General features: G+C 41.3%; 1 protein-coding gene across 6 annotated transcripts in view; it reads left to right on the top strand.

Moving 5' to 3' along the window:
* The first annotated feature begins 7,466 nt into the window (after positions 1-7,466).
* Positions 7,467-20,601, top strand: part of KTN1 (kinectin 1) — a 119,900-nt gene continuing 106,765 nt past the window's right edge. For 5 of the 6 annotated variants that reach the window (XM_079911892.1, XM_079911895.1, XM_079911894.1 and 2 more), the window contains exon 1: positions 7,467-8,467. The gene's annotated coding sequence lies outside the window, so the exon portion shown is untranslated. Of the gene's footprint in view, positions 8,468-9,434; positions 10,648-20,601 lie in introns of those variants that run through there. The other variant, XM_079911891.1, reaches the window with a different exon arrangement.

The raw sequence follows: 20,601 nt of genomic DNA, 5'->3' as shown, positions 1-20,601 counted from the left end.
GCCTCTTGGTGTGGCCAAAAAATAAAAATAAAAAATAAATCTGCAGAGATCAGAAGCAAAATTTTTGGAAGCAGATGATTAAGTAGAATAATGAGAAGAGCCACTCTTACTTCTTACCCTTGGTTTCTGTACCTATATACTCTGTCTGTGGGGTAAAAAAAAGAGACGCAAGATACATATTGCATCTTGTAGAAGAGCACCATAATGTTGCAAGGCATTGTTTCTGTCTCTCATTTGTCACCAAAACTGGGTCTTTGACAGCCATTCCAACCATTCTATAATGTCAGCTCTTCTAGTGAATCTTTTGCCTCACTTTTTTTTTTCCTGTGAAATGAGTTTCTTTGTCAGAACAGTGTTGTGTGGGATTTGTGACAGTGAATAGGCATTCAGTAAGTACACAGATGGTGGTGATGGCAGAAGCTTTGCATGCAGGGAAAGCAAGTCCATATCTAGAAGGAGTGTCTATTTCTGGGGGGGACCAATCACTAATCCCTTCATGATGGAAAGTGTTTAATAAAATCAACCTGCTATCTGATGGCTGCTGTTCCCCCCAGGGTATGTTGCTATACTAGGGTTCAGTGTAGGTATCTGCTGTTAGTAGGCTGGGCACTTAGCAGTAGTGGTAGGTAGATTAATCTTGGTGAGAAGAAGTCCATGTGCTTGAAGCCCTGCAGAACCTCCATCTCTGCAACTATGACCACTTTCCTTATGAATTCATTGAACGAATTGCAGGTTGGCTGAGGAAAGAGGTTGGTTTACCTATAGTGGCCCATCTTGCCTACCCGATTATAGAGAACTGCAAGCTTTTGCCCTAGATAAGCATTCCTACAGGAAAGAAATATCCTTACATTTTTAAAAAAAATCTTGGCAGTGGTGTATTTTTCCCAATTAATTAATTTTTGTCTGTGCTGGGTCTTCGTTGCTGCACGTGGGCTTTCTCTAGTTGTGGCGAGCTGGGGGTACTCTTCACTGTGGTGTGCAGGATCCTAATTGTGGTGGCTTCTCTTGTTGCGGAGCATGGGCTCTAGGCGCGCGGGCTCCAGTAGTTATAGCACATGGGCTCAGTAGTTGTGGCTTGAAGGCTCTAGAGTGCAGGCTCAGTATTTGTGGTGCACCGGCTTAGTTGCTCCGCAGCATGTGGTATCTTCCTGGACCAGGGCTCGAACCCGTGTCCCCTGCATTGGCAGGTGGATTCTTAACCACTGTGCCACCAGGGAAGTCCGATCCTTACAGTCTATGTCCACTATTAAGTGGGCATATACACATGCCTCTTCCCCAAACCTCCTTGTTAACTGTTCTCCAATCTTGTACCAAGTCCCTGACCTCCAACCCATGAATTTTTGTAGACATAAATATATGGGCATCTCTCCTTCCAGGAAAAGTGCATACCAGATGTATGGCTTGACTTTCTTCCCTTTGGGAAAATTCATCCTCCCCATAGTTCTCCAGGGTCACCCCTGAACAGGGTGTGATTCTGTAGCAGTTTATTTTCATCTAGTACCCACACGTTGTATAGTTGCATCTCTAAACCAGGATCAATTTTTTCCTTCCTTGATCAGGTGGAATTTATTTTTTTAATATACTTTTAAAAATATTTATTTTGCTGCACCGGGTCTTAGTTGTGGCATGTGGGATCTAGTGCCTTGACCAGGGATTGAACCCGCGTCCCCTGCATTGGGAGCGTGAAGTCTTAGCCACTGGACCACCAGGGAAGTCCCAGGTGGAATTTCTTATGAGACCATAGGTGTGAATGAAGGATAGGCGGCACTGGAGTAGATGGTGTGGCAGTCTTAACCACTTGTTTGTAACACATTTGTGCCTTCTCTGAAGGCACAAATGAGTTATGAACCTGTTTAACCTAGATCTTGCATAAACCATATCTTTTTGATGATGAACATCTTTTCCCACTCCCAAAGTTATGGGTTGATGGGTTAGATTACACCCAGTTCATAATAGGCAGCTCAGGTCACCTGGACAGTTGGTGTTCCATGGTCAAGTACTTGATCTTAATTAGAGGAAAATGGCCAGCATACCCCAAAATCTAAAAGTCTGCACTATGCTTCTCCTATTGAGATTTGCCAGTGGCTTTACATTGTATTCTCATTTTCGCTGTTGGATCTGCTGGGTCACAAGTCTCAACTGACCATAGGGCACATGAGTCTTAGACCTGCTAGAGTTCTTTCTTGATCTGGGCCCAAAATTCATAGCCTAACAGGTTTCCCAGAAAATGAGTTAGAGTAGCAGACCCGAATGTAGTATGCATTGCCTACAGAATCCAAAGATACCATGATGGTTAATTTTATGTGTCGACTTATTAGGCCACAGTACCCAGATATTTGGTCAAACATTATTCTAGATGTTTCTGTGAAAGAATTTTTTAGATGAAATGAACATTTTAATTGGCTGACTTAGGGTCAAGCAGATTATTCTCCATAATGTGGGTAAGCCTCATTTCATCAGTTGAAGGCCTTAAAAGACAAAACCTGACCTTCTAGAAGAAGATGGAATTCTGCCAGCAGACTGCCTTGGGACTTGAACTGCAACACTCTTTCTTCCCTGGGTCTCCAGCCTGCCTTGCCCACCTTCAAGATTTTGGACTTCTCAGCCTCCACAATCATGTGCATGTATAAAAAAATTGGTTCTATTTCTCTGAAGAATTCAGACTAATACAGATGCCTTTTCCTTAGTGGTAGGGCTTGCAAAATGCAGACACTGGTCTTTGCTTGGGAATATAGATTGTAATATAAGACCAGAGAGGGACTGCAGAGTGAGACAATAGAGGGACAAGGCTGGAAACCTGAGGGACATCAACACAAAAGAGATAGAGAAGACAAATTCAGAAAGGGACTGAGGAGCTTCAGGCTACATAGAAGGAAAAGAGAGAGCAGAAGAGCCATGTTTGTGAGGTCACTGAGGTCAAGGAAAGAGAAGCCTTTCAAGAAGTAATCAGTGGTGTCATGTGACAGAGAGGAGTTAGCAGCAGGGAAATCATTGGTGACTTCAGTGAGAAGTGTTTCAGAATCCAGTTGTGGGTGCAGAAGCAGGTTACCGATGTATAAGGCAGAGTGAATGGGTAGTGAGAATATAGTCAAGTAAGTTGCATCTTAACCAATCCAAGAATCAATCAAAAACCTGGCTTTGTAGGAGATGGGGTAGATGGGGTGGGCTGGAGTTTGAATATTTTCCCCTTCGTTTAACTGGAGAGATCCCTGAATGCAGGAATGGCTGATGGAGAGGGAAAGGTTGAAGATTCAGACAGAAAGGGCATTGTTGATGGACTGCAGTCCCTGAGGAGGCTCAGAGGGCTGACATCCAGAGGTCTGTGTCATGAGAGTCAGCATCCAGAAGAATTATTCTACAGCCTTCACAGAATGATGATTTGTAATAGAGGTTGCAGTCTGTTTACCTTCTCTCATAAGACTTCCAAAACAATATATGCAAGTACCAAAAGGTGGCTTTTAAAAATTGTTGACCTGGATCAAAGGAAGTTGGTAAATTGGAGATGTGGTCAGAAATAGATGGAACTAAGCCTGGGAAAGGTTAATTACAGGGTTGTCATACTACAGGGAGGAAAAACACTGGGCAAGGACTGGCTGGGAATCTAAGAGTTATCATGAGGAGCTGAATATGAACAAGCAAATAGAAGCGTGTTTTTTGTTTTTTTGGTGGTGCCATGCGGCTTTCGGGATCTTAGTTCCCTGATCAGTGGATTGAACCCATGCCCCCGGCAGTGAAAGAGCATAGTCCCAACCACTAGACCACCAGGGAATTCCCAGAAGTGTGGTTTAAAAAGCAGGCACCATTCTGCAGGACACACATTTTTAAATGCATGTTTTATATTTAAACACCTAGCATGCTGCTGTATATGTTGCAAATATTGCTGACTTTGTTCGATTTGTTGCTACTGATCTGCCCTCACCAGGTCATACTCTTAAAAATTATTTGGGTGGGAGTGGTGACAGTTATACTGAAATATCCATGTTCTCTTGCCTGATTCCTCAGGCCAAGATTCATCCCTGCAACTTGCCTGGTTAGGGTGAAGCTTGTATAGGCAGCAGTGGTGAAAGAGTCATTGTTTTTTCTTTTCTTTATGTGACACTAAGCAGCAGCAGTATGTTGACCACATTTTTTATTTAGGCCTCATTGAATAGCTAATACTAATCAACCGATCTAACTTACTAAACAAATAAAACTTCTCACATGAGGACTACAAGTTAATCTTCTTTTACCCTCCACATTATTTAGGTCTCTTATTAGTAAAAGCGTAGTATCCATTATTCAAGCATGCTGTGAAGATCCCTGGTTCGATCCCTGGTTGGGGGAACTAAGATCCTGCATGACACAAGGCGAGGCCAAAAAAAAAAAAAAAGAATCAGAGAGTTTAAAGATTGTTTCTTCCAATTGCTAGGTGTATTTGGACAAAATGTACATATTTCAATACTGTATTATTTTGGTAAGAAGAGTTTACATGATGCTGGCTGGCAGCCAATTTAATATTGTTGATTTAATTTAGTGTTATCTATCTGCTCATTGTTTATGCTAATGACAAAAAAGATATCATAAGTAAGAGAATCCTATACATAAATGAAAACTCACATTTTGTTTGTGTACCTAAAAGTTTATACTTTGGGAGTCAACATGTTGCAGTGGCACATGCATGGGAATTGGAATCAAATAGATCTGGGTTCAGGTGCTGGGTTTTTTTTTTTTGCGGTATGCGGGCCTCTCACTGTTGTGGCCTCTCCCGTTGCGGAGCACAGGCTCTGGATGTGCAGGCTCAGCGGCCACGGCTCACTGACCTAGCCGCTCCGCGGCATGTGGGATCTTCCCGGACCGGGACACGAACCCGTGTCCCCTGCATCGGCAGGCAGACTCTCAACCACTGGCGCCACCAGGGAAGCCCCAGGTGCTAGTTTTTGAGCTCTGTGTTCTTGAGGTAGTTAGTTATTCAGCGTAAGCCTAGTCCTATGGGGTTGTTTGGACAATCGTGTGTGCTAATTACGTTAAACACCTGCACCGTGCATATGCGGAAGAAATACTGGCTCCTCTTTCCTCATTTAATCCACCAGTTTCCAATCACTGGCAGCCTTTGAAGATAGAAGACATGAAGGTGCCTTCAATAATGTTAAATTATGCTACAAAGTAGTTTTACCTCCCTACTTATTCCTGCCCAAATTTCCCTTGAAAGTCCCCAGTGATGTCTTGGGATTGTATGGGCAAAGTGGAAACTCCCTTCTGCTTAAATAAGACTAAAATTTCTTGCAGCTATTTAGAAGTGGAAGAAAGATGTGCGGCTTATCTATTACTGCATAACAAACCATCCAAAAATCATAAAAATTATATGGAGTCAGAAATTCAAGTAGGGCTTGGCTGAGTGGTTCTTCTGCTCCGTGTAGTAATGACTGGGATCACTTAGTGGTATTTAGCTTGTGGCATGGATGGTCTGGGGCTCCAGAAGCCTTCATTCATATGTCTGGCACCTTGGTGGGGACAGTTGGAAGGCTGGGCCCAGCTGGTTCTCTCTTCCTCCCCATGTAGTCTCAAGGCCTCTCCACATGGTCTCTCCAGCAAGGTAGTTGGACTTCTCACATGGCAGCTTAGGGCTCTAAGATCAATGGTTCCAAGAGACAGGAAGTGATATTGCCTGTCTCTTACAGTCTGGGCCCAGAAATTGGCACAGTGTTACTTCTGGCATATCCTATTAGTCACGTCAGTCACAGAGCCCTCCCAGAATCAAAGGGAGGGGCACAGATCCCACCTGTCCATGTAAAGAGTGGCAAATGATTTATGGTCACCTTTAGTCTGTTATGAAAGCATTTGAATGCCATATGCTTGAAGAGATTACATGTCAACGGGAACAATGCAGACCTCTCATAAGCACAGTTATGTGCCAGATACTTTGTTAGAATAGCTGATTACATCTAGATCTCCAGTTGCAGATGTTTGTATAAACTTCCCCACTCCATTATTTGGGTGGAAAAGGTGGACCTGGAATCTTCCTTTTTCTTTCAGTTCTGTGAAATGCTTCTATTATACTTTCATCTCTGCCATCCCTGAAATGGTGGAGTAGGAGGTGTAATACGTTACTCATATATTACTCAAATCTCTACAGAACTCACCACTTCTGGGAAATCTTCCCTGGAAAAAACAGGAATAGCCTGCTTTCTCTCTATCTGCTAGAGAGATAGGTACTGTGTGTCTTTAAAACTTTTCCAAAATTAGATAAAAGTTATTACACACTAGAAGTCAGAAGGCAATCGCCAGTAAATTGCACTTGAGAAAGAGAGAGTGAGCAAGAATACTCTTCAGGTAATAGTGTTACACTTTATCATTTTCAATAAAATTTAATTTCTTAGTTGTTAACCACTAGAGATACTTCAGATGTTGGGAGTGCTAATCGTTGTTAGCAAGTTAGTTGCTTCTTCAGTAACATTGAGAGTAGTAAGCAGCAACCAAGGTTAATTATATCTTAGGTTATTTATATCTGTTAATTATAGTTAATGATATTATATTATACTATACTTCAAAACTTAGAGGGCAGGTCTTAATTCCTAATAGGGCTTATCATGCATAACAGTTCTAGTAAGGCTTTGTTTTTACGTGAATAAATATGAAGCTTATACTGAAGAATGAAGTATCCAGGCACTTCCCTTTCAAAGTCAAAGTTCAATCACTCAGAGAAGTTGAAATAGCTGACACATTTACGCTTTTTTTGTTTCAAACTATGGAACACAAAAATAAGTGATCCCTGACCATAAGAAGTGGTATATTTAGGGTAAACATGTCCCTAAGTTCCATCCAGTTCTTGTCTTATGTACAAATGTACCTAAAAATTACTGTTTCTAAAATGACACTGAGGTTTTACTGAAATCATAAAAATGATAGAATTTTAAAATTCTAACCTAAAATCTGCTTTAGTACCAACCAGAGGAAATTAGATGGTTGTTTGTAGGCTAATCAAGAGTCCTTAAACTCCTCTATAGGAATGATACATTTCCCCTCTTTGTATTAAGAGACTAATGGCTACCCTCTTCAGTGAAGCTGGATCCTTTATCGCAGGCTCAGGAGACAGCCAGAGGTTTAGAGATAGATTGCTTTGAGGGCACTGGAACCGCTGAGGTGCTGAGTAACCCTACTGAGAAAGAAAAAAGAGGGTGGCGCTTCTGGAGTTAAAATAAGACAGAATGCATCATTGGAGAACACAGTGGCTGAAGACTGGCAGAATTCTCAACATCTCAGGCTACCACATACTGTTCAGTTTTCATGTGTACTTTGGAGGTGCTCTAGAAAGCTCTGACAAAAAATAATTAGAATTCAGATGTACAGTACATTTTTAGCCAGCCCATATAAAGGTGGTGCAGGAACTGTTCTGACGTTCATTACTTAAAAATTGGTCTTGTTCCCCTTTGTCAGTATGTAGCGGGAGGTGTTAGTGATGAGTCCTAATTTTATGTGTCTCTATCCACCCTCTAAAAGGTTTTGAATTATTTTGAACTCTCATAACATTTGAGGAGAGCCTGTAGGTGTTTTGTATATGTTCTGGACAATGCCTAGCATTCTGGGAGAGATTGATAAGAAGTAAGTAATAAACACATCTCGTTTGCCAGTGGACCAGGAAGATAGCTATCATTCCTTTAGCAAAGAGCAAACTAATAAGCAGGGATTCTGGCCAACCTTTCCTTTCTTCTGCAGCTTAAAGTTATTTACTCGGGCTTAATGAATGGCCATCGGCTGGCAGACACAACAGCTTCACAATATTTGCACACAATTTATTTGGGTCCGTTTAAAATTTCTCTCTCTCTTTGGCTCCAGGGATGCCCGAAGGAGAATTCAGAGAGAAACTCTGGAGACAGAGGAACGGATGATTTCGTTTTCTAGTGATAAAAAAAATCCATATATACACTAATATGTATAAAATGGATAACTAATAAGAACCTGCTGTATAAAAAAATAAAATAAAATTCAAAAATTCAAAAAAAGAAAATCATAAAGAAGAGAAAAAAAAAAAAATCCAGTCTGAGGGGCCAGGTTGGAGGGCCATGCAAGACGAAACCAGCTTTGGGGGAAGGACAGAGAGAGAGAGAGAGCAGGGCCCCCGGACGAAGGGAACTCCGCTGCGCCTCGAGCCCCAGAGCTTCCACCTTCCACCTAGCTGCGGGACGTCATCTCGGGAGGAAAGCCCCGGAATCCCGAGCCCGCCGAACGCTGGGACTTACCCGAGCGCGCGGGAGAGCGCGCGGGGGCCGAAGCGGCGACGCCTGTCCCTTTAAGGGGCCGGTCTCCGGGCACTGCCGGCCCAGACGCCGGGACGTGCCGGGGCCGCCCCGCCCCGAAACCGCCCGTTTCCTGCCGGGCGGCGCGACGGCACCTGAGGTACTGCGGCGGCGGCGGCCACTTGGAGCTGGCGGCTCGGGCTGTACTGCCGGCGCCGCCGCGTCTTTCTGGTATCCTTCCCCGGCCGCGCAGGGTAAGGGAGAGCGGGCCGCGCCGGGCCCAGGCTCCGGCCGCGGGGACCGCGGAGAGGGGAGGGTTGCGCCGACCGCGGGGTCCCAGGCAGACGGGAGGGCCGCGTCGGGCGGGGGGGGGGGTGCGGCCGTGGGGCCGGGACACCGCCTGCCGCCGCCCCCGCCGGGTAGGCCTCGGGCGCCGGGTCGCCGCCGCCGGGCTCCTGCTTGGGCCGGGCCACCGAGGCTGGCGGGCTCCGAGCGGCCTCGCGGCCTCGCCGGGCCGCCGCGGGCCCGACCCCTGTTCCGCTGCGGCGTCTTGTCCGAGGACGTCTCCCGAGGGTGAGGTCGGCCGCAGAGGGCCTTGGGGTGACCGAGACACCTATTTTTAGTTGGGCGTGAGGGCCCCCGGGAAGGAAGGCGGATTACCGTATCCTCGGCCGGGGGACTGAGGGAGCGCGTCCCCGGAGGCCTCCCTGGGCGGGAGCTGGGCCACGCTTACGCCATGCTGGAATTCCAGTCCTCGCCGCTCTCGGGGTACTTGGTGAAGCGGCTTTCGGCCCTTCCAGTGCCCCCTTCCGCCGCCCTGTGCTCGCCCCCGGGTCCTAGAGAGGGGCGGTTGGCCATGGGAAAGCAGCGTGAGGGCAGAGTTTGGAAAAATCTGTGGACCGCCCTCGAGACGGGGGAAGTTATCCTTCCTCTCCCTGAGGGGTGTGTCTTCCTTACTGATTCCCCCTCCCCCCTTCAGTTTCCAACAATGAGATTTTTGGCGTTGGGGACCTCGGCAGAAAACCCAGCCGGCAGCCTAGAAAAGTCGTACGGTAATCCGACAACTGGTGTGGCATGTGCAGCACCGCGCGTCGGTCGTGAGGCAGCATGTGTACCAGAGAGCGGCATCCCCAGACGCGGGGAGCGGCATCCTAACCTCGGCCAGCTGCACCCTGATTAGGTTCAAGAGCGGGCTGTTTAATCTTAGCTCTTCCTTGTGGGAGGAAGCAGGAATCTAAATTCATGGTTGCGCCTATTCCAGAAAAGGATTTCTTAGCAGGTATCTGAATAAGCACTGCTTAAAAAGCTGCAGTTGAAGTTAACTGTTCAAAGTTGTGCTTTCTTTGAGACGCTTTGTGGAAACCCTTGAGAAATTTAGACACCCGTAGCCTGCTAAAGGTAAACACCTTGGGGTGAACTAAGCATTCTGAATTGTGTAGGAATTGTCTTAAAGTTTGAATTCTTGGTTAATTAGGTTGCACTTCTCCTTACCTCACCTAGCAGGTGAATGGCATCACTGTCTCCAGTCTGGCTAAAGTAGTTGCTGATGAGACTGTTATTATTGTCCCAAGAATAACACTGGAGTACTCTTGAATTGCTCTGTGTTTTGGGTAGACATACCTTGCTATAAATACTTTCATATTTAATGTGTTCTCTGATAAACAAGCCCCCGCCCCGCCCCCGACTCCCCATATCCTCTTGTTTAGGGATCTAACAAGAAATAACTGGGTTTATTGTTTGTAGATTCTAAGGAAAATTCATTAATTCATCCCTCTTACCCTCCCCCCAACACTGAGTTAGAAATCTCTTCTAATTTTGCAGCCTTAGCAGTGTAACCAACTCTATCAGGTGCACTTGGAGAGTGAAGTGTTCTATTTACCTTTGTGAGATTCATATTGAAACTTAAAATATAACAAAGCCTGATGAAATTTTTTCTTAAAAATATTAAACACTTTAAAATTATAAAGGGTATTGAGTATTATATAACCCTTTCTTGATGGCTCAGGGTCAACATGAAGAGCCATTAATTTATGAATGTGTTTCCAGTTTAGTATTTTCTGTATCCTCCTTTAATATCATAGTCTCTTCTGCTTGATGCAAGTGTTTTCATCTGTCTCTCACTCCAAGCCTCCTTCCAGTTTGTAGGCTTTAACCTGCTTTTAGTAGGGAGAACATTTTAATAATTAGATGTTAAAGGACAGCCAGTATGACTTTTATATTTTATTATTATTTTTTTTTTTGTGGTACACGGGCCTCTCACTGTTTTGGCCTCTCCCGTTGCAGAGCACAGGCTCCGGACGCGCAGGCTCAGCGGCCATGGCTCACGGGCCTAGCCGCTCCGCGGCATGTGGGATCTTCCCGGACCGGGGCACGAATCCGTGTCCCCTGCATCGGCAGGCGGACTGTCAACCACTGCGCCACCAGGGAAGCCCCAGTATGACTTTTATAAAGGGCCTGAGAAGTGAAGGCTTTTTTGAGGCTTAACTTTAAAGGACTTGTGTTAAGATTGATACTGTGGGGAACTTATCTTGAATTTTACTTGAAATGTATGGAAGGTATATTTTTAATTGCATACTTATTATAATTTTTTATAGCAAAGAAAGTTTTAATCTAAAAGATCTCACAATACTTTGTAAAAAATTTAAGTTGTTAATAAACGTAATGGTATGGGTTTCTTAGGAATCTGACCTAATGTGTAAAAAGGAAATGAAGAGAGACTATGCTTTTCAAGAACATTCGAACGTTTGAGGATAACATCTTATAAGCTGCTTTTTCTGTGTACTGTTTATGTTTTTAGTTATTTTGAAGGTAAATCCAGAGGATACTTAGAGGCTAGAAGCAAGTAATTGTTTCTTTAGAAGTGATCACTTTTATGCATAAATAAAGTTGAGTTTCATTGCTTCCTCTTTCAGTTTTTGTGAACATGACTTTGGGTGTTCTGATCATAAAAGTGTAGTTTATGTACAAAGCACAGGTTAAACATTGGTTTAGATAAGAATGTAAGCTATTTTTTTCTGTAAACAGAAAATTAAACAGAAAGAGGAAAAGCCTTTAGTACCATAACTAAGGAGTTTGATTTAACTTAACCTTCTGTATGTGAGCTCTAGAAAGAGAAAAGTAATGACAGTTTATAACTGTTTGCATGCCAGGGTGTTTAATTGGTGTTTAAATGGTTTTTTTGGTCTTTGAGTTTGATTGCAGTGTTATTTAGGCTTTTAAAATTAATTTTTAAAATGGTATACGTTTTTAATTGGTTTTATCTTAAAAAGATAAAATAGGCAAAATAGTATACTTTTAGTACTAAGAATAGTTTTAGTAATGATTCCAGTAGGAAATCTAATATTCCTAGGAAATGTGTAAGAAGTGACCTCCTTTTAAAAAAAGTTGTGCTTTAGTATTTCACCTATCACCTTAACTACTACAGGCTGATTAAGAGCTTCTAACCTCAAGTCTAGTTTCAGCAAAGTGATTTGTACACTAAGTGGAACTTAAATGAATTGTTTATACTCCCCTCCTTCCAGGACATTGCTTTTTGGGTTTCTCTTCTCACTAATTGCTCTGCTCATTCTGTGTTTACGATTCGTTCTCATTCTTGAAGTGCTCAATCCTTGGTTCACTTTTCTTTTTATACTCCTCTGGTGATTTCATCCAGTGTCATGGCTTTAAATACCTATATGCTGATGGCTTCCATTTTTATATCTACAGCCCAGATTTACCTCCTGTATTCTGTACGACCTGTTCTGAATTTCTGTTTGGATGTAAAGTAGTAAACTCAAACTAAAATTCCATGTTCCTCTTTAAACCTGCTGTAGGGGCAGGCTGATCCATCTTATTAGATGGCAGTTCTATCCAGTATTCAGGTGAAAAGAAAAATGGAGTCATCCCTGACTTATCTCATTCATACTTGGCATTCTTGGCTCAATCTTACCTTGAAAATATATCCAGAATCAAATCACTTCTTACCACCTCCATTGCTCATTAGGCTAGTCCAAACCAATCTTCTCTCTCTTGCCTAGATTTCTGCAGTTAACCTCTTATGGGTTTCTCTGCTTCTATCCTAGCTCTCTACAGTCTTTTTCAACAGAGCAGCCAGATCATACCACTTCTTTCCTCAGAACCCTGCAGTGACTTCCCATATGCAGAGTAAAATCCAAAGTACTTATGGTCTACAAGGTCTTACAGAATCTGGATACTCCTACTCTCCCCATCCTCCCTTATCTCTCCTAAGTTAGGTACTACTCTACGTCTTGCTTATTTCAGCTGTCTTAGAGCCTTTACACTGGCTGTTACCCCTTCTTCAATCATTTTTTCTGTAAGGTATCTACATGACTGATTGCCTTGTCTCCTTCAAGTCTTTGCTCTTGAAATGTTTTTCAAAACGATCTGCCTTCTATTTAAAGCTGCACTTCCCTACTTATGATCTCTGTACCCTGTTCTGTTTTACATAGCAGTTGTCACCTTTCAACAAACTATATAATTTCCTTGTTGATCGTGTTTATTATCTCTTCTCTCTGCCCCCAGACGTACGCTATAACGTAACCTCTATGAGGACAGGGCTTTTTGTCTCCTTTTGTTTATTGATGGATTCTAAGGGTTTAGGGCAGTGCTTGGCACATAACAGGTGCTCAATAAAGATTTATTAAAGATGTGTTCATTACAAGTGAATTAAAATCTTTATCCTACAGTTTTTTGTTGTTTTTTTTTTTTTACTGTGATGCATACCTCATTTTTGGACACATGTAGTTTTCAGTTTGCTCCTTTCCTAGGAACAGTCAGAGAGCAGAAGAAAAGTGGCAGGGAACCTTTGGGAACCCCTTGGTGGAGGGAGTGATGTTTAAATGTGGCGGAGACCGTCTTACCTGTCTCACGTGATTAGGACTATTAGTTAGGTAATATAAAAAGTTGGTTAAAGCAAGAACTCGAGGTATCTGTGCACTTCGTTTTAATTTTAAGCATTTACTTACTTTTATTTGCCTCTCTTTTTTTTTTTTTTTTTTTTTGCTGTATGTGGGCCTCTCACCGTTGTGGCCTCTCCCGTTGCAGAGCACAGGCTCTGGACGCGCAGGCTCAGCGGCCATGGCTCACGGGTCCCAGCCGCTCTGCGGCATGTGGGATCTTCCCGGACCGGGGCACGAACCCGTGTCCCCTGCATCGGCAGGTGGACTCTCAACCACTGCACCACCAGGGAAGCCCTTGCCTCTCTTTTTTATTTGGATCAATCTCTTGTCTTTGAGTAGGGGGTCTCCTGATCTTTTTTCTATACATCATTCCTTAAAAGCGTAATTTCTAGTATTGCTTTTTTTTAGTGTAATGAAACATTCGAATTCAAAATCATTCTAGATTTTTCCAATCCTTATCAAGGCCTTCCAAAGGATTTAACTTTGTTTTTGTAGAAATAACAGCTTTGTCTTTATTCTGTCATTTAATCGATTTATAGAAATAAGCAAATGTGTAGGTGAGTAGGTTGCTAGCCAGAAGCATTTAGCTTTCTGTAGACACTAGCCCATGTATTTTTAACCAAGGGGAGAAATGTCATTTAATCCAGTGAGAGGTCCTTTAAGATAGCTTCCATATTGAATCGTTTTCATGGGGGCCATAGGATCCTAGCTGCCTGCCATTACTAGAGAAGAATGTCATTTATCCACATTTCTTTATTTTTGGATCTGAGTGACATCTGCAATTAGTTATCAGAACTTATATGATTTTTAGTAATTACATTGTCTGTCAAGAGACCTGATGTTATGCTACATTCTCACTGGAAAATGTGGGATGATCATTATTTACTCTTACACATGAGTCATTTAAGTTGCTAAGGGAACAGTCTGGTCTGGAAGTCAGTAGTTAGGAGATCTGCAGGTCTTAGACCTTATTAATTCTAAGGTTTGTGCAAATTTCTTATTGCTCAGTTCTTTAATTGTATAATGTGTGGTGTAAGTGGAAAGAGTGTGGGTGCTAGGGAGTCTGAAGAACTTGGGTTTGAATTTGGCTTTGCTAGTTAATACCACTTACTGTATGTGTGGATTTACTTGCAGGAAACTCATTTGCCTTGCTTATATTATCTTAGTAGTTGCTACATAAGTGATAGCTAACATTAGAGTGCTTATTTGTTGTAAGGCTTTGTAAATATGTATAGTATCATATTTATCCTCTCTGCAACCTTATGAGATAGATAGTATTTGGTGGAAACGAGGGAGGCAGGTTAAATAATTTGTCCAAAGACACAGAGCAAGTAAAAGGAGGAACCTGAATTTGAACTAGATATTCTGACTCTAGAGCCCATTCTCATACATTGAGTTGTTTCGTAAGAATGCTTTCTGAAAAAAAGAGTAAGGCACTTGTCCATGTGCAGTTGTCTGATGTTAGGTATTAGAAAGCTACATGAAGGTTATAAAGATTTCTTTCCCCTGGAGTTAGAGGATTAACTCTTAAAGCTAGTGACTTAAATTTGAGAACTTAAAGTTTTCCAAGGAGAGAAAATAGTAAAAGCCATTTAAAACCAAATGCTATAAAGTGTTTTATAGAGAAAGCAATAGGTAGACTATGATCTTTTTAATTTACAAGAAAAATTTTCAGTCTTAATTCCTGTGTAGCGTTATGAGTTTTACTGCCGTGTGATCTTGTAGGCATTGCTCAGTGGTTATTTCAGAAAGGCCAACCCTGATCACCAGAATGAATCTTTATTCTTTGTCTCAGCCTTATTTTTCTTCACTTCATGATCAGTTATTACCTAACATTATAATATATGCTTGTTTATTTATATGCTTGATATCTGTTTCACCTCTAAGAATATAAGCACTATGAGGCGGGAACTCTTGCTCACCACTGTGAACTATATTTCTCACACTTAGGTAGTGCTCAGTTTAATGAATGAATAAATTGCCTGATGTTTGAAAATGATTGGGACTCATTGAGCCTTCTGCTTTACTTGTCATTTTTTTTTCAAATATGGATACTTTAATAGGAAATATTATATAATTATTTCAGTTCACAGTTTTCATTTTTTTGAAAAAGTACTTCATAATTTAACTATAAATTACCTACATGGCAATTATATAAGTGAGGAGCTAGATATATCACGTATTTTAAGGAACTCTCCATATCTAGCCATATTTAAATGACAGATCTGGAGTAAGAAATAATGATTAAAAAAAGCATTGTCCAAATACAAAAAGGCATGTAATACGTTCCTTTAAGGCTTAAATAATGACTTAGGAAAGTCGTATCGTTCCTTTCAGACACCACTGATTAAACAGATCATGAGAAAGTCAAACTAATAATGTTAAAATTTGCATGTATTCAAACAAACAAACTTGAGGCTAGAATTTGAAACTTCTTGACTTGGATTACTGCTAATTTTGCCAATTGCTTTACTTGTCATTTGTGCCATCTGCCTTCTCCATTAGCATGGCTAGTTGATTTACGTGCAATGCCATGGAAAGTGAGACTTCAAGAATAAGGGTTTCAGGTTTACTCTTGGGAGTGGGATGGCAAACAAAATTTAATGCACGAATTTCAGCCAAAGTACTTCTTAGTACTAGTTAATCTTGTTGATCAGCAATGTAAGTGTTCTGAGTGAAATATATACATACATTATTTAGTGATTGCATATGTTTACATCTGGTTACCTTTGAAGTAAATTTGAACAAGCTAGGCTGTACTTTGAAAGCTCTCCAGTGTTCTGAATGCTATGTTGTTGAACATTTAAAGTGTTTCCTTAAATTTTTTAAAAAATAAATTTATTTTTATTTATTTATTTTTGGCTGCATTGGGTCTTTGTTGCTGTGCGTGGGCTTTCTCTAGTTGCGGTGAGCGGGGGCTACTCTTCGTGCGGTGCTTGGGCTTCTTATTGCAGTGGCTTCTTTTGTTGTGGAGCACGGGCTCTAGGCGTGGGGGCTTCATTAGTTGTGGCACACGGGCTCAGTAGTTGTGGCTCGTGGGCTTAGTTGCTCCGTGGCATGTGGGATCTTCCCGGACCAGGGCTTGAACCCATGTCCCCTGAGTTGGCAGGCGAATTCTTAACCACTGTGCCACCAGGGAAGTCCTTTAAATTTTTAATATCCATGCACAGGTTGAATTCATTTGTGTGCTTTTGGCCTGTACTTGATTAGTTTATTGGGAAGTCATGTTCGTTTGAAATGTGTTCCATAATTATTTTACATAGTTTTCCTAACCTGGATATCTCAGGTTGGCTGAACATGATTTCTGTGAAGTGAATTTCTCAAGCTTCTCATATGATTTGGTATTTTCATTTCTGGGTATAGTTTCAGTTACTGTGGTGTATAATCCCTTTTGGTATCTTTTTTTTTCTGTTTTGTTTTTGAACACTGTAAATGGGATCCTTCTGTATGAGTTTATTTGCAACTTCCTTTTTCTCCTCAACTTTATTGTCCAAATATTCTTCCACCATCTTGTATATAGCTCTAATTCATTCACTTCACTTCTACCTGGAATTTCATTGTATGTATATTTGCCACCTTGTTTGTTATCTGTTGATGGGCACTTGGGTAGTTTGCAGTTTTCTTTTGCTATTATAAACAGTTCTGCTATGAATACCTTGTATAGGTCTCTTGGTGCACTTGCATCCCTACTGTCTCTAGTATCGTGTTTTAAAAAACTTTTTTGTTACTACTTACAATAAGAAATAAATTTTACGTTATGAGACTCAATACATTATCAGATGTATACATATGTAACAAAGTTTCTTGGGAAAAAAACCTCATGTGATACTAGTTTGTTTCATTAAGAATAGAAATGCTAATCAAGACCCACTGAGTTGATTTTTGCTACCCACTAATGTTGAGGTTTGCAGTTTGAGTAAATTGTGTCGGACCATAACCTAGATAGGAGTGGAATTGCTGCATTGTAGGAGAGGTGCATTTTCAGCCTTACTGTAGGTAGCGCTGTGTTGTTTTCCAATATAATTGTACCAGTTTATTCTCCTCACTAGTGTATACATGTGATGGCTCCACATTCTGGTCTATACAGTTGACCCTTGAAAAACTCGGTGGGGTTTGGGATGTTGACCTCTGTGCAGTTGAAATTCTGCCTATAATTTATAGTTGGCCCGCCATATCTACCCTGTTCCTCTCAATCCATGGTTTGGCATCCACAGATTAAACTAACTGCACGTTGTATAGTACTGTAGTATTTACTATTGAAAAAAATCTGTATATAAGACCCTCACATTTCACTCCCATGTTGTTCAAAGGTCTACTGTACTTGATGTTGGTAAATACTAAAGTTAGACAGCTTGTTGGGTTGAATTGATATCTCGTAGTTTGTGCATTTTTGCTTACTGAGGGGAGATGTCTTTTCAGATGTTTCCTGGCCATTTTTGTTTCCTTTTCTCAGAAATGACTGTTGGGTTTGTTTTTCTTTTTGATAGGAGTTCTTTATATGTTCTGAATTCTAATTCTCTGCGGATCATGTATCACAAATGTCTTCCCATTTTGTGGCTTGTCGTTTTCACTTTTGTATGGTTTCTTTGTTAATAAAAGTTAAACATTTTAATTTAGTTGAATTTCTCAGGATTTCTCTTTTATGGTTTGTGTCTTTGTGTCTTGTTTAAGAAATCCTTTCCTACCTCAAGGTTATAAAGGTATTCTTTCTTGCATGTTGTGGTATAAAGTTCAATGTTGCCTTTCACAACTGTTTTCCCAGGAATTGATTTTTGTTTCTTCCCTTCTATGCTGCTGTTTTCTTTTCTCCGAAGTTCCACTACTTAGCATTTCAGTTTTTTTTTTAAGGACTAAAATGTGTGAATTTAGTAGATACTTTGAAATAAATCTTTTGAGTTACTAGTATTATGTATTGTCCACACCTTGCTTTTAGAGTCATAGGTAAATAATTATGTTAAGAATGTTAAGGTATGGATAGCTATCTAGTAAACTTGGAAGTCTTCACTCTCCCCCAACGCCCATATGACATTATAGATTTGTAAATAATCAGGGAAGTCAAGTCAGTGTTTGCATGTGGTTTTCTTAAGTTGTTATGGACATTTGTTGTGACGTAGTCTGGTTAGTTATTTTCTTAAAGTTGCAGCTCTTTGTGCTTGGTATTTTGCAGTTTTACCGTAGTGCACTGTGACTGTGGACCTATTTCTCTATATCCAGCTAATACTCAGAGTATACATATAATCTGAGGAATCAGATCTTTCTTCAGTTTTGGAAAATTCTCAGCTATTTAAATATTGCTTCTTTTATTTTTACTTTTCTTCTCTTTTGGTAGACCTGTGTTGGAGTTTTTTATTCTCTGTGTATTTTAATTGCTCTTTCAGTTTTTTTAAAAAAAATTTTCTATGCCTTATACCAGGTGAATTTGGTACAGTGTAGCAATTTACTTTGTTCCTCTGCTACGGTCCAGCCTAGAGTTTATTCTGTCTATTGAGTCTACATGGCAGTATTTACAATTTTCATTTTTTTTTTTTTTTTTTTTTTTCCGGTGGCGGGCCTCTCCCGTTGCCTGGGTTCGTGCCCTGGTCCGGGAAGATCCCACATGCCGCGGAGCGGCTAGGCCTGTGAGCCATGGCCGCTGAGCCTGCGCGTCCGGAGCCTGTGGTCCGCAACAGGAGAGGCCACAACAGTGAGAGGCCTGCGTACCGCAAAAAAATTAATTAATTAAAAAAATTTTTTTGTCAGACTGTTTCATAAAACTAATACCATCTGGTGTGAATTCATGTTTTTATTGGTTTTTTTTTCTTCCTCATCATTAGATTTCTTCCTATGTTTTGGATTATTGGTTTATTAAGTTCATTTTAAGTGGAGTTTTTTTTTTTTAACGCTTTTCTAAGTGATCATTCCCACCCCCACCTCCAAATTATTTATTTATTTTTAAACCATTTGTGTCTGGCTCACTCTTCCTCTAGTTGCAAGCTAGGTTTATTCTGGGACAGTTAAAAGAAAAATGCAAGGTGGAAAGTGTTTCTAATGTGAAATCATGTACTGAGAAAGAGGGAGATAAGGATGTGTGTGTGTTTGTGCGTGTATGTGTGTGTGTGTGTGTGTGTGTATATAGAGAGAGAGAGAGAGAACGAGAGAGCGAGAGCACATGCTCATGTTTAGAAGAGTATTGAATGAAATCTAAAAAAAATGACAGTTTGTTATGGGGGAGAGGAACACAGTGTAGAAGAGCACTACACTATGTTCTGAATTTTCCTTTTTCTTTATACCTGACTTTGGAGCCATGTAAATGTTTTACATAATTATTAAAAAATTTTTTTAGATCTCTAAAAATTAAAAGTAAAACAAAATAAATGAATTTTACATGTATTCACTTGGTGGATACCAGAGTGAAACTCCGCCAAGTGGCTTTAAAAGACAGTGACTTGACTCACTGATGATATTCCCCCTGAAATAGACCCTGGGAAGAGAGTGCAGGAAGGATGGCAAAGAAGAAAAACAAGTCTTGAACTATTATAATTTTGGTGGCAATGTATACATTGTATTTCAGTACTGTGTAATGTATGTATTGTGGGCTAATTGAAATGAATGAATATATTGGTTTTGTTGAAAACAAACTTTTAGCATTATTTAAAGAAGATGTAGGTTTTTTTTTAATACTTATGATGTGGAGCATTTTTTAAAGGCTTTATTGAATTTGTTACAATATTGCTTCTGTTTTATGTTTTGGTTTTTTGGCTACAAGGCATGTGGGATCTCAGCTCCCCGACTAGGGGTCAAACCCGCACCCCCTGCATTAGAAGGCGAAGGCTTAACCACTGGACTGCCAGGGAAATCCCTTTTTTTTTTTTTTTTTTTGCGTTGCGCGGGCCTCTCTCACTGTTGGGGCCTCTCCTGTTGTGGACCACAGGCTCCGGACGCGCAGCCTCAGCGGCCATGGCTCACGGGCCCAGCCGCTCTGCGGCATGTGGGATCTTCCCGGACCAGGGCACGAGCCCGTGTCCCGTGCATCGGCAGGCAGACTCTCAACCACTGCGCCACCAGGGAAGCCCCAAAAACCCTATAGTACTAAATTTGAGTAGAAGCCTCTGTATGCACTCATGCAATAACTTAACTTATTGAAATGTATGCATTTTCTGGCCCTGTTGACTTAAAAGGCCTAGAAACAGTGACCAATTCAATAGCAGTCTTGATGCTCACATTGTGGTCTTTAAATACCTTTTCACAATAAAAGTAAACTAGTGCTCAGAATGGGCATTTTCCAAGTCTGAGGCAGGAAATGTAGGAGATGAGCCTGCATATATTAATTATCAATAGTACCACAAGCTCAGAGGCTTGCAGTGACACACATTTGCACCACCCCCTTAACTGGGTCCTCTGCTACAGGGTTTCACAAAACTGCTATTATGGTGTTGTCCATGGCAGGGGTCTCATCTGAAGTTCAGCTGGGGAAAGATCTGCTTCCAAGTTCATGTGCTTGTTGGCAGCAT

Source organism: Stenella coeruleoalba, assembly GCF_951394435.1.
Source record: "Stenella coeruleoalba genome assembly, chromosome: 2".
NCBI classification, from domain to species: domain Eukaryota; kingdom Metazoa; phylum Chordata; class Mammalia; order Artiodactyla; family Delphinidae; genus Stenella; species Stenella coeruleoalba.
Note: the sequence above shows the minus strand (reverse complement) of the source record. Positions and strands in the feature narration are given on the sequence as shown.